This window comes from Mauremys reevesii, linkage group 3 (genome assembly GCF_016161935.1).
Source record: "Mauremys reevesii isolate NIE-2019 linkage group 3, ASM1616193v1, whole genome shotgun sequence".
Lineage (NCBI taxonomy): Eukaryota > Metazoa > Chordata > Testudines > Geoemydidae > Mauremys > Mauremys reevesii.
The window spans coordinates 11,003,423-11,016,030 of NC_052625.1; the positions used below are offsets into that span (position 1 = coordinate 11,003,423).

Genomic DNA, 12,608 nt, shown 5'->3' on the forward strand with positions numbered 1-12,608 from the left:
CCTGAATGGATCTGCTGTTCTGAGTCAGGAGTCTCTGGCAGTAGAATTCCAAGATTGTGCAGCCCAATCTGGACTTCAAATAATAACATTTGTAGCTTGTTCAAGGTTAAGCTGCTTAAACAGTCCATGTTAATCCAACTACGGTTCTGTATTCCACAGGAGAAAGTCAAATGCACGTATTATTCTGTACAGTGTTCCTGTTAAAGCCACTCATCTTTAGGTCCAAATCTACCCTCAGTTTCAAACTACAGTAACTCCTCACTTAAAAAGCAACAAAGAGTCCTGTGGCACCTTACAGACTAACAGATGTACTGGAGCATGAGCTTTCGTGGGTGAATACCCACTTCATCGGATGCATGTGGGCATTCACCCACGAAAGCTTATGCTCTGATACATTTGTTAGTCTATAAGGTGCCACAGGACTCTTTGTTGCTTTTTACCGATCCAGACTAACATGGCTACCCCTCTGAAACTCCTCACTTAAAGTCGTCCCGGTTAACGTTGTTACGTTGCTGATCAATTAGGGAACATGTTCATTTAAAGTTGTGCAATGTTCCCTTCTAATGTTGCTGGGCAGCCGCCTGCTTTGCCCACTGCTTGCAGGAAGAGCAGCCCTTTGCAGCTAGCTGGTGGGGGCTTGGAACCAGGGTGGACTGGCAGCCCTCCATCAGCTCCCCGTTCCCCTAAGTTCCTTGTGTGGCAGCTGCCCAGCAGGATATCAATTGCTGGTTTGACAATGTAGGGCAGGTCCTAGTGACAGGCTTCTGTCTTTTGGTTTAAAAAATTATGACAGAGCCATTATTTTAAAATGCACATGATATAAAGAATTACAACAGCTCTGCAGAGAGGGGAAGACAACGTCAGTGTCAAAATTGGTGGCCTATCACCCTTGACCATGTCCTTTCAGTTACTCGATGCGACAGGTGACACCCCGTTGGCTTTAAGATCTACTCCCGTGTGTGAAAAGATGAGTGCTTCTGGACTGGTCCATTCTAACTCCCTTCAAGGCAAGAACAGTGGGGGAGACGGTGATGAGCGTGCCCAAAGAGATTGCCTTAAGCTTATTCGGTTTTCTTTTCACATATGCAACGTGATCCAATTACTTTTAAGCAATGAGGTCATTTAAGTGTGCCAGACCAGAGATTTGCCATTTTTCCTCCATTCACTTTCTTAAATCTTATTGTCAGCCATGTTGCCCTTGACTAGCAGAGCAGCTGCTTAGGGTCTGCCTGTGTAGTTATAATCCCATTAAAGAACCCTCCATTATGCTGCTAATATATTTATAAAGAAACTAGTCACCTGGAATTAACGGTTGATACCTCTCCCTGGACATGCTGTTCTGAAATAGAATCATTTCTGATCCCCTGCCTTGTTAGATATGACCAGTTGCTTTTGTCATGGTGCCAAATTGGCTGAAATAGATTAGCAATTAATGCAGAACATGCTTTCCTGTGTTTGCAAAGTCCTTGTAATCATCACTGCCGATCACATTCTCATCAGCTCTTTCCTGATAGTGCTGAGATGACAGATATGCCCGGGTTTAGGGAGCTTATAGTCTTACATAGAAATATGAAAGGCATTAAATGAACATCCTGACAGAGAAGGTGAGGAATCTGATGCAAGGGAACGGGTTACAAACCATTTTCAAGTACATTCGCCTTCAACTTTTCTCAGTCAGCGTCAAGTTTGCAAGCCTTACGAAGCCTTAAAGGGAAGGAAAGATCTTCTAAAAGCCATTGCCTTCCCCCACATTAAACTAACCTCTCATTGCTAACTCTTCATTAGTTTCAGGAAGACCCAGGTCAAAGTTATCCACCTTACTTTAAACCGTCCACGGGCCTGCTGCAGCCTACCTCAAAATGGGTTGGAAGTCAGTGGGATTTTTGTCTTTGATTTCAGTGGGGTTAGGATTTCACTCCCCCCCTCCCCCCCATACAATCCAGCCATTTTTGGTGCAAGAGCCTTCTTACAGCATTGGCCAGCTGCAAGGTCCATCCTTTCTCTCTCCACCTCATCAACTCTTCATCTCCCTGCAAATCTCAGCCTCTGTTTCCCTGCCTCGGCTTCTTCTGTTGTTTCTCTCTGCGTTTATAGCATTTATTCTGCAAAGCATGTTACAGTCCAAGATGTTTGTGTTGCTTTTTTTGTGGGGGAGGTTACCGGGGTGGAGGGTGGGGTAAAGGAAGGCTGTTGTACAAACTCAAGTTGTGTTGCACGTTGAAAGGGAGAGAAAATGGCCTTCTGGCTCAGGCAATGGTTTGGGACTCAGGAGATCTGCGTTCAGTTCCCTGCTCTGCCAGACCCCGTGGGCAAGTCACTCACGCTCTGTGCCTCAGTTTCCCCACCAGTAAAATGGACAGAATACTTTGTCTATTCTGTGTATTCAGAGTGTCTGATCTGTTGGGCAGAGACTGACATTTGTACGTAGCTTAGCACAATGGGCCCCTGGCCTGATTGGCACTAAAAGTTATTAAATGATAATACCAGCAATGAGCATGAGGTGTTTTAATATTACAGTGTTGAGGGCCACATGAGTGTGTAGATGGAAAAGTCTGACTTTGCGAGGACTAAGGAACCAAACCCAATAACGTCGTCTAGTGCATGAGAACCAAAATGCAAAGCAGCCCAGTCTCGGTCGACTGTGCAAGCTGAGGACAATGAAAACAGATTGAAAGCCGACAGCATCAATGCTGAAGCAATGAAAAGTGAATTCGCTTTAAAAGAATTCTAGCATTTTTAATCCTGCGTTTTCTCCCCAACTATGTAACTTTTTGCTTGATGGAGTTTGCAAACTATCTTTTCATTTCACAAAAAAGGGAATAATGGGTCAGATCCTCAGAACTGCACTGCCCCTTTGCACTGCTCTGTTGGCAAAGATGACCCACGGAGCCAGCTCAGCCAGCCAGGGAGAGTCGCCGGGAGTCACAGAGCTGGCTAATGGCTTTTCATGGCCCCATGGCCAGGCACAGTGTAGCTGAGCTCCAGTGATCCCTGGCTGCCAGAATGTCCCCTTGGATTCACGGGGAACGGATGTAACTTAAAGCAGCTCTGAGGCAGCTGTACATTGCACTGGGTTCTAAAGCAGCTGTCACCAGGCCCCAGGACTGGGGAGCCGCAAAGGAGCCATCTCCGCCCCCCCCACCCCCAATGCTCTTCCTGTGCTGAGAGCAGCTCGGTCAAACCAGAGGATGCAGCTCAACGTTGTTAGAACGTTTCCATTTCATGTGGGCTGTAACGTGTGCTCTGAATTCTAGCAAATTGTGTAAAATTGTGACGCCAAGGTAGCATTCTTCCTTCAAAGTTTCAAAATTAATAAAAATGTTGTGTGGGGTTGGAAACTTGGGAGAGATGGGCTGTGGTTTTCTACCGCTCCAAGAATAAAATTCCTCTGGCTTTGTAAAAAAGCCCAGAGAAGTTGTCCATTTAAAATAAAACATAAAGACACCTTTTTTTAGTGATCGTTTTACTGTGTTTCTGGGATACACTATGCTGATGTTGCCCTCCCATAGATCTTGACAACCCCAATGAACTCAGTGGGTAAAGGTGAGATCAGAATTTGGCCAACTGACCCTTCTACATGAATTAATATCACTGAAAATTAGAAATTGCAGAAATCAGTGTAAGGCGCTTCTAGGGCTTTTGGGAATGTTTACTAGAAAAAGGCCATCGATTGTAAGATCTTATTTTAGAAAGTCACTGCCCCCCAAGAGCTTACAATAATTTTCTTCATGTTTGTACAATACCTAACACAATGGGGCTTTGAGCTAATTGCTGGCAAGGTGCTGCTGCTGCATAACTGTTACATAAGAAATGCTCGCAGACGTTTTCATTGTTCCCCCCCTTCCTTCTTGACTGATCCAAGGGAAGGCTTCAGCAACAGGGACATTACCAATATTTTATTATTGTCCTGGATTGATCAGGAGATTAGGAGTGCAATGTTGAAATGTTCAGTTCTGACTCAGAGGAAGGCAAATTATTCTCAGATAAAATTATTCATCTAGTTTGCTCTTTTTCCCCCATTCGTTTGTTGTCCATAAATAGATCAATGTTTCCGTGAATTCGCTTACAACTGTTGGATGAATGTGAACGACTTAATGTTTATAGATTTCTGGCAATCTCAGAGAATATTGAATATAAGCAATTCAGAGCCTAAGATATTAAGAGACAATGTGGTCCAGTGTATAGGACCCTGGCCTGGGACCCAGGAGACCTGCATTCTATTCCCATTGCGCAAGTGACCTGCTCCATGTTTGATCAATTACTTCACCTCTCAGTTTCCCTTCGTATTTGATTAGCTGTAGATCTGAAGCTGGGATTTCTCAAACTATGTTTATTAATAGTGTCCTGTACAATGGAGCTCCAGTCTTGGGTGGAGCCTCTAAGTGCTACTACAATATAAATAACGTTCCTGCTCATTAACTAGAATATTCATGGAGAGTGAACAGGCAATGGGCGTGAACACAGGCAAGATGAAGGTTTGAACTCATGTTCACAAATAGCTTTTTGCAATATTCTTCCCATTCTACCGGTGACCAAACATCATCACTAGTTGGTGGCCTGTGTGGAACAGGTCTGGTGGCCCAAGTCCATTTCCTTTGGATGGGTGTCCATATCACACGAAAACACCACCAAGAACTAATTGGCTTCTCTACTGGAAATTTCCATTCACTATCCCAAGAACTGAAGGTCTGATACTGTGAGGTACTGAGCACCTCTGGGGTGATGCTGAGCATCTTCAGTTTCTAAGTTTATTGATTCTTTTGCCTCACCCTCTGCTCTACCCTCAGCCACCTTCCTCCACTCTGCTGGGCTGGGACATCTGCAACTGCACAAGTGTTTGCTGGGAGGGAGTTGGATAGTCCCCTGCAAGGAACACCTCTCCTCAGAGATGAACACGCTCAGGGTGGGGTTTTGGGTCAGTGGGAGCACAGTTAGGCCAAGGCTGGGCACCCTGAGATAATTCCAATCTCTAAACGGTGCCAGGGAGCAGCACGGCCATTTTGGTGCTAGTGTTCAAAGGCAGCAACTATCTCTTGGTGGCTATGAGGGCCAGACAGTGGCCTGTCCTATGCTCCAGGGGGAGTATGATGCCTCCTTCCTTCCGGTAGCAATGCAACCTGGGCAAGCAGCCTCCTCAGGGCTGCCCGTGCAGGTGGGCAAGGACAGACTGCTTGCCAAGGAGAAGCATGCTCCGCCAGCTCCCCTCAAAGCAAGGGAGTTTGGAACCAGGAGGTCCTAATCAGCTTCTAACAACACACCGACCTGTTCTCAGGGATCCTGGCAAAGCCTCAGTTGAGCCCCTCATCAACAGCTGGGTTCCATCTCCAAGGCTGAATGTCCGGCTCTCTCTTGTCTCTGTTTTAATTGACTGCCTTTGATTACATTTCCCTGTCGGGCAGTCCTGCCATTCTGCACTGTGGCTTACACAGCTTGGGTCCTGTTTTCTTTGCTGTTTCCTAATGGGCAAAAAGCCATACAGACTCCTTCCAGTGTAGCATGTGCCAAGGCTGGGAGAGGAGGCCTGGGGAAGAGAGAAACTCAACGATCTCAACTTCCATAGCGTTCATGCTATCCCTGCACCTACCTGACATCAGCATTCAATCACCAGCTAAAGCTGTTTGTTCCCTCATAATCCTCCTGCCTAACCCTCATCCCTTACATATCCTGGATGTCACCATTTAGCCAGGACCCACACTCTGTTAGCTCAAGCCTGCAAGGCAAGGTGGGAAATGGCTTAAGATATCTTTATGAGGGCAGCCAGGGAAAGAGCGGCTGTAGCTACGGTCTGTCACCCAGGCAGGAAACTGACATTTTATTCTGAAGGCAAATACACCTGTCACAGGACAGAGGTTGGTAGCCTACTGATTACAATGCTATGTCTAGCCCATTGGGGCCCTGGGCCATGGCTGGGCTTTTTAGGTGCTACCACAATATATAAATAAATGAAATAATTACCCAGTCTTTCCTGTTATATTCAGCATAAGTCAGAGTATCCTGAAGTTTGATCTAATTTGCAGCGATTGTAACAGGATCCAGTGCATGAATTACACCCAGCTGCCTGCACCCCAAATGGGTCGATCTAGTAGCTGGGTATCTCCAGGGCATAGAGATGGGTTGGCCTCAGTTTGCTGGTGATTTGATAGGGGACTGGCCTAGAAACTGCTATGGCTTTTCAGGGGAAAGGTGTGGGGGACCAGATCCACTGGCTTACAGCTGCTTTGCCCAGAAGCGTAGGCCAGGGTCCAGTCCCCTAGCTGTGTGATATGCAGGATTACACAGCAGCTGCAGAGTGATCAGGCTGTATGGGTAGACATATGTTCTTTGCAGTTCATGGGACTGATAAAAGTATTTTGAGTATGAAAAAATAATCGGAGAAGAAAGCTTTGAAATTTTGTTTAATCTTAACCGGCAAAAGTCAAAACATTAGAAGGCGTTTGGAGAAGTGGCTGAAGTTCAGAGCCTGAGAAGAACCACCGAGAGATGAGTGATGCTTGGAACGGCCGAAGAGAAAAGAGTCAGTGGACGCATCCGCAATAAATGGAGAAAGCAAATCGGAATGATTCTGAGCTGGGCATTGGCTGTGTCCCAGTGAAGTCAATGGGACAGGGATTGGTGGCACTGGGAGGATATGCCCAGAATGAGAACATTGGAGAGGCTTGGGTTGACTAGAGAAGCCTAGATCAGCTGAGGACTGATAGATTTCAGAGAGGTCTACAGTGTCAGAAGGGGGAATGCAGCATTTAGAAGGAGGGAGAATTCAAAAGCTCTGAGCCAGCTGCATAAGGCAGAATGGAAAGGCCTGAGAAAGAGGAAGATGTTGGCAAGCCGTGGCGCCTCGGTGGGAGGTCAGGCAGGAATATGGGGTGTTAATATTTATTGCAATCCTGTAAATTGTCAATGCTAAGAACTTCAGCGCAATTGTGACAGTCTGTTTCATTCCCGTGCCATAATTCAGCGCTTTATGTGGCTTCCTTGCCTGCTCCAGTTCCAGAGTCACAAACGGTAGCTTATTAACTCATTCAGTGCCACATGCCCTGCGAATCAATGGGAATTGGGTGCTGACCGTGTTTTGGCAGCTCTGCTACCTCTGTTTCTGCTCCAGAAGTTCCCTTTACCTTTAACCCCCGCATGGTCTCTGGTGGGGCCAAAGAAAACAGGGCTGATGTCCAGAAACAAAGACTGAACTGTTGGCGTATTTATTGCCCTACTTTTGCATCGGTACTAACTTGTACAAATGAAAGTAAACTTGTTCTATCAGTCTTTGCTTGTAATTATTATGGTGACTGATTTTTGTTATTACAGCTCACATTTTCCAGTGGTGGGCTCCTGGCCAGCCAGTACGTTTGGGGGTGCCCTGTTCTCCTTGGGCTTGATCTTGCTTCCTTTGAGTTCCTTGGTGTGGGATCAAGGGGTCAACCTACCCTTACAGAGGACGGGAAAAGAAATCTTGCAAAGATTTAATGCACCTGCTTAGTTTTACACCCTGGGCTCAGCTGTGGGTGCTGCTGCATATCTGTGTAGGGGGATTAGGTACTTGCCTGCATGGGCTACTTGCATTGCTGTGGCTGGACTGTTACTCACTTTCCCATGCTGGTGAGTAGGGAGTGTGTGTGCAGAATGAGGGAGAGGGTGAAGTAGGGTGACCAGATGTCCCGATTTTATAGGGACAGTCCTGATTTTTGGGTCTTTTTCTTATATAGGCTCCTATTACTCCTCACCCTTGTGGTTTTTCACACTTGCTCTTTGGTAACCCTAGAGTGAAGTGGTGGCTTCCCCACCCCCCAGCATGTCCGCACAGCTGAGCCAGTGATGAGGAGGAAATAGCCGACCCTAAGCAAGGGCTGATGGAATTTACTCTCCCCACAGCAGCAAGGCAGAAGCAGGGGGGAGTGCCTCACCCAGAGTCACAAGTCTGTCCCGGCTTTGCTTCTGGAGCCGCGCAACTATGGATTGCTCCTCAGCTGGGCTGGATTAGAAGGTGCCCCACTGAGTTCAATGGACCGACGCGCAGGGTGTGAAGTGAAGGATGTGTAAATCGGGTGCTCAGCATGTTCAGGCATGTTCCATATTGTAGGCCTCTGTGGTATCGTATCCAACATTATGCAATTTGGAGAGAAACGAGGAGTAACCAGCGCCAAATAAATATCAGATAATCCGCTCCATATCTCTGTTGATGAGAGTGCCATTATAGAATGCCTCTAGGAAAGACCACCAGTTGCAATTCCTCATTTCTTGTCCACTGGCTTGAATTAACCTGAGCGGTTGTGCTTTGAAATGTGTATTTTAGGGACCAGTTTGACGGCACTCTTCCTGCTGTTAAGGGAGTACAAATATGACAGTTCAGTTGTTGCTGTGCATTGTTAATATGGTTGATTTTGGTCACCTTCCAGGAGAACCACTAAGCAATCATGGAAAATGAAGGGTAACACATTTTTAGAAGGATTCTGGTTAATTTTGGCTCTAAAACAGGCTGCGTAAGCTTGGCAAAAAATGGATGAATTCATTATCTACAAATAGTGGAAAATATTATAAATGGCAGTAAATGAAATAAATGGGTGTTTCCACTGTAACATGCTATTCTCTGAGCCACCCAGAAAGAATACAGCTTGGTTTGCCGGGTGGGTAATCTTAGATGAAGTGCAAGATCAGTGCTCAAATACTTGTTTGGGAGTGAACCATTTTATGCCTTTGTTGTAGAGGGAAATATATACATTTTGCTTTCAGGGACGTATGTTTCATAGCGACATACGGAGGTCGAAGTGAAGCTCGAGCTCTCTGTGTGCCTTAGTATCTGTTTGTATTCCTAATCCTAAAATAACCTCATTTTCACTGGCTTTTCGACACCTTAAGGGTTTGGGAACCTCAGTGACTCATTCTAATGGAAATTCACTGACCCTCCTCACTGGAAGAAACTGATCTCTCTGTATGTTTTGGATATGTTTATTGCCCAGCACTTGTGCTATGAAGACATGGAACCAAAGTTCTGGCAGTTTTTTTAATAGAAAATGAAATAGGTAGACTTTGACAGATGCACTTTGCTCCCACCCGTTCAGCCTTGGGATTTATCTTGCTTTTTGTGATTCATTGAGAGGCAATTCACTTAAGCCTGTGTGTCTCTCAAGCATGTGAGTAGTCTGCAGCACCACTCGTGTGCTTACAGTTATGCACGTGTTTAAGGTACGTTGCACAGTTCAGTATACTTTGACACTCGTTTTGCATTAATTAAGAGGGCTTCAGAGTTCGGGAGAAATTGCAGCCTTACTCATTGATTGGAATGTTGTTGCTGTTATTGGAGACAGAAAGGGGCAGATCCTCATCTGATGTTGTTGTAGCCCATTGACTTCAGTGGAGCTCTGACCAATTTGTAGAGTTAGACATGTACTTATTTCAATTTGCACCAGCCTTTTTGCTCTTCTGGCAGATATTTCTTTTCCTGAATAAAATCTTTTTCCCATCCCGGAGCTTCTATTTCCATTGGATCCTGCAATGAAGTCATAAATCAACTAAGCTTTGACTTTCCCACAGGGTCAAGTAAGTGGGTAGGATGGTCTGTGAGGGAAAAAAAGAACCTATTGTTAAGACCAAGATTTTCAGAAAATGTTGGGTGTTACAGTTGTGCCTACATGTGATCACAGCCCCATTGTGCTAGGCACTGTACAAACACAAAGTGAGAGACTCTCCCTGTCCCAAAAGTTTACAGTCTAAATAGATGGGACAGACACTGTGTGCGGGCATGTCTACACTTACCTCCGGAGCGATCAATCCAGCAGGGGGACGATATATTGCGTCTAGTGAAGATGCGATAAATCGACTGCCGAGTGCTCTCCTGTCGACTCTTGTACTCCACCGGAGCGAGAAGCATAGATGGAGTTGACGGGGGAGCGTCAGCAGTCGACTTACCACAGTGAAGACACCGTGGTAAGTAGATCTAAGTATGTTGACTTCAGCTACATTATTCATGTAGCTGAAGTTGCATAACTTACATTGATTCGCCCCCCCACCCCCACAGTTCCCTAGTGTAGACCAGGCCTGTGAGAAAGGAAGCACGATGCTGGGGTACTGAGGCACAGAGAGGCTAAGCGACGTCCCCAGGGTCACACGGGAAGTTTATGATAGAGTCAGGAATTGAACGCAGATCTATGGCGAGCCCTAGCCGTTGTCTTAATCACGAGACCACTCATCTTCTCCTGGGCCAATGGGAGCTGTTTTAGATTCCTAAATATGGAATTAGGAGCTTAATTTTGGACTCCCCTTTTTGAAAGTCTTGGCCAAGATGTCTTCACTCATGAGAAAATATGCAAAGGGGAATTAGTAAGAACTTGGGACAAGTTAAAGGAACAATCTGAGCCTGTTTAAATGTCAAGATCCACCTTCCCTCTAGGAAAGTTTGTTCGAGGAAGGTGTATAGTCTCCGGTGGCTATGACCACAAGCACATATGGTGTGAAATCCTGGTCCTGTTGAAATCCAATGGCAAAACTCCCATAGACTTCAAAGGTGTCATTATTTCATCTGTGGCTTTGAAAGATCAGCGTCAACACACTGAATTTCACCCAGCCCTAGAGAAGGAGTGAGAGCAGTTTGTGGAGCATTGAGGAAATATGCACTGATGGCCAACCTGACAAAGCAAGTGAGTCACTGTGAACGAGGGTGTTTGCCCGCCTTTTGTTAACAAGCATTGTAGTTAAGAGGTGCTGCTGTAGCTGATTACGCTTGTAGCCAGGGTGGCTTTGGTTTTCCATCTGTACTTGATGTGATCTTTATTCTCCAATGCAGACTTGCCACCGTCCTGTGTGTCTTTGTGACCACCAGGCTGATTGCTGCAATGTGCTCCATGTGGGACTACTCGTTAAGACCACCCACACGCTTCTGCTGGCATAGAATGTCAGAGGGCCCTGGCTTTGTCAGACTGGCTGTAGTATATTGTCCCAAAGTGTCAGAGGCTGCACTGGCTCCTTATTTACTTCTGGGTGGAATTTGATGTGTTGATTGTGACCTTAAAAGTGATATGTGATTTGGGTATTAATTCCCTAAGATATTAGGTCAGATTCTCCACTGATGAGATTCTGGCCCATGGTCTTGCCCATACAGTCATGCAAAACCTTTATTTCCTTTCTAGACGTTCCAAGAGCTGCATAAGATTTTGCCCTACCACGCCCACTGATTTGAACTTCTGTTGACTTTAATGGGAGTTGTGTGACTAAATCCCACGCAACTCTAAAATGGTAGGGGTTAAATCCAGTTAGTCGCTGGTTTAAAAACAAATCTCATGTGTTTTTAATTTTTTGACTGATAAGTCTGGCCAGCAATCAAGAGTAAATCATGATATCAGTGCACACCCACGACCTAGCCTGATATGTTACTACATTTTGCAGTGACATACATGAGTCATGAGAGCTGAGTTTTAATTAAGAAGGTGTCCAATTAATGTTTAATCTATTACTGAGAAGAAAGTTTTTCCTGCACTGCACTTTCCTGGGAAAAATGAGCTACAGAGTTTTGAATAGCGTGATTCAAATAGAATAGGATTCAAATAGAATTTAAATTTTATGCTGTAATTTTCTGTTCCAAATGCTTTATTTTATTAAAAAATACCAATTCAAATCTGGGATACTTCTACTACAGCAATTGTTATATAGTACAAGGCATAATCAATCAATCAATCTTTACTGTTATAATTTTCATTATGCCATAACAGGCTTCTACACAACATGACAGCACAATAAAAGCCCAGCAAAAATACAGTAAAAGAAACACAACACTTAAGGCCAAATCATATATTCATTAGTCAGGCAAAAGTACCTCTGAAGACGCGTACGATCATCAATCATTGTAAAATGCAGTGGTGGGCTAACATTTGAATTTGTGCTTTGTTTATTAGTAAAATAAAACATATGGAGTAGAATGTTATTATATAAAATCCAAATGATCTATGGAGCCATATTATTCAAAGCACGGTAGTTTAATTCTCCATGAAATGCCAGGCAATGAAAAAGTCCTTGATCACAAATTAAAAATAAAATAAAAATGAAATTAAAATCTGATGCTGTCTGAACAATCATTAGGAATATTTTCCTATAAAAATTCATTTACCTTTGGTACTTGGTTGGAATTTCAATTCAATAGTGGTCATGATCCATTTATATTTGCTTTCTGAGAACATTCATTGGTCAAGCTTCATTAGTATGAATACTCACAGGAAGTGGATGTTAAATTTGATTGCTCAAATATCTGCAGAAAGCTAATCAAATTGTCTATTTGATTTTAATATGCCCCATTTACAGTTCACAATGTGTTAATTACATACACCAAGATTCCATATTAATAAGGTTCAAAAAGGGATTGGATGTTTATATGGATATCAAGAATATTTATATGAATATAAAAAATATCCAGAATAAATTTTGACAAAAATCTCATGCTTCAGGGTTTAAGATGATCTCAAACTATTAGAGTCTAGAATGAGACAGATCTGTGAGTGGTGTATTTTTATATCTGCCTACTGTGGGGTTCTTACAACTTCCTCTAAAGCATCTGATGCTGGCCACTGTCAGAGATAGGCTACTGGGCTAGTTGAACCTTGGAGCTGAACCCGTCTGGCAATTGCTAT

The 12,608-nt window shown here is 44.4% G+C and overlaps 2 long non-coding RNA genes across 2 annotated transcripts in view; one reads left to right on the forward strand and one right to left on the reverse strand.

The window, feature by feature from the left end:
* Positions 1-5,562, reverse strand: part of LOC120401539 — a 42,124-nt gene extending 36,562 nt beyond the window's left edge. Inside the window, exon 1 of the long non-coding RNA XR_005596518.1 lies at positions 5,263-5,562. This is a non-coding gene — a long non-coding RNA (uncharacterized LOC120401539). The remainder of the gene's footprint in view (positions 1-5,262) is intronic.
* A 132-nt stretch (positions 5,563-5,694) lies between these two features.
* The window catches only part of LOC120401540, a 39,042-nt gene continuing 32,128 nt past the window's right edge, over positions 5,695-12,608 (forward strand). The window contains exon 1 of the long non-coding RNA XR_005596519.1: positions 5,695-5,849. This is a non-coding gene — a long non-coding RNA (uncharacterized LOC120401540). The remainder of the gene's footprint in view (positions 5,850-12,608) is intronic.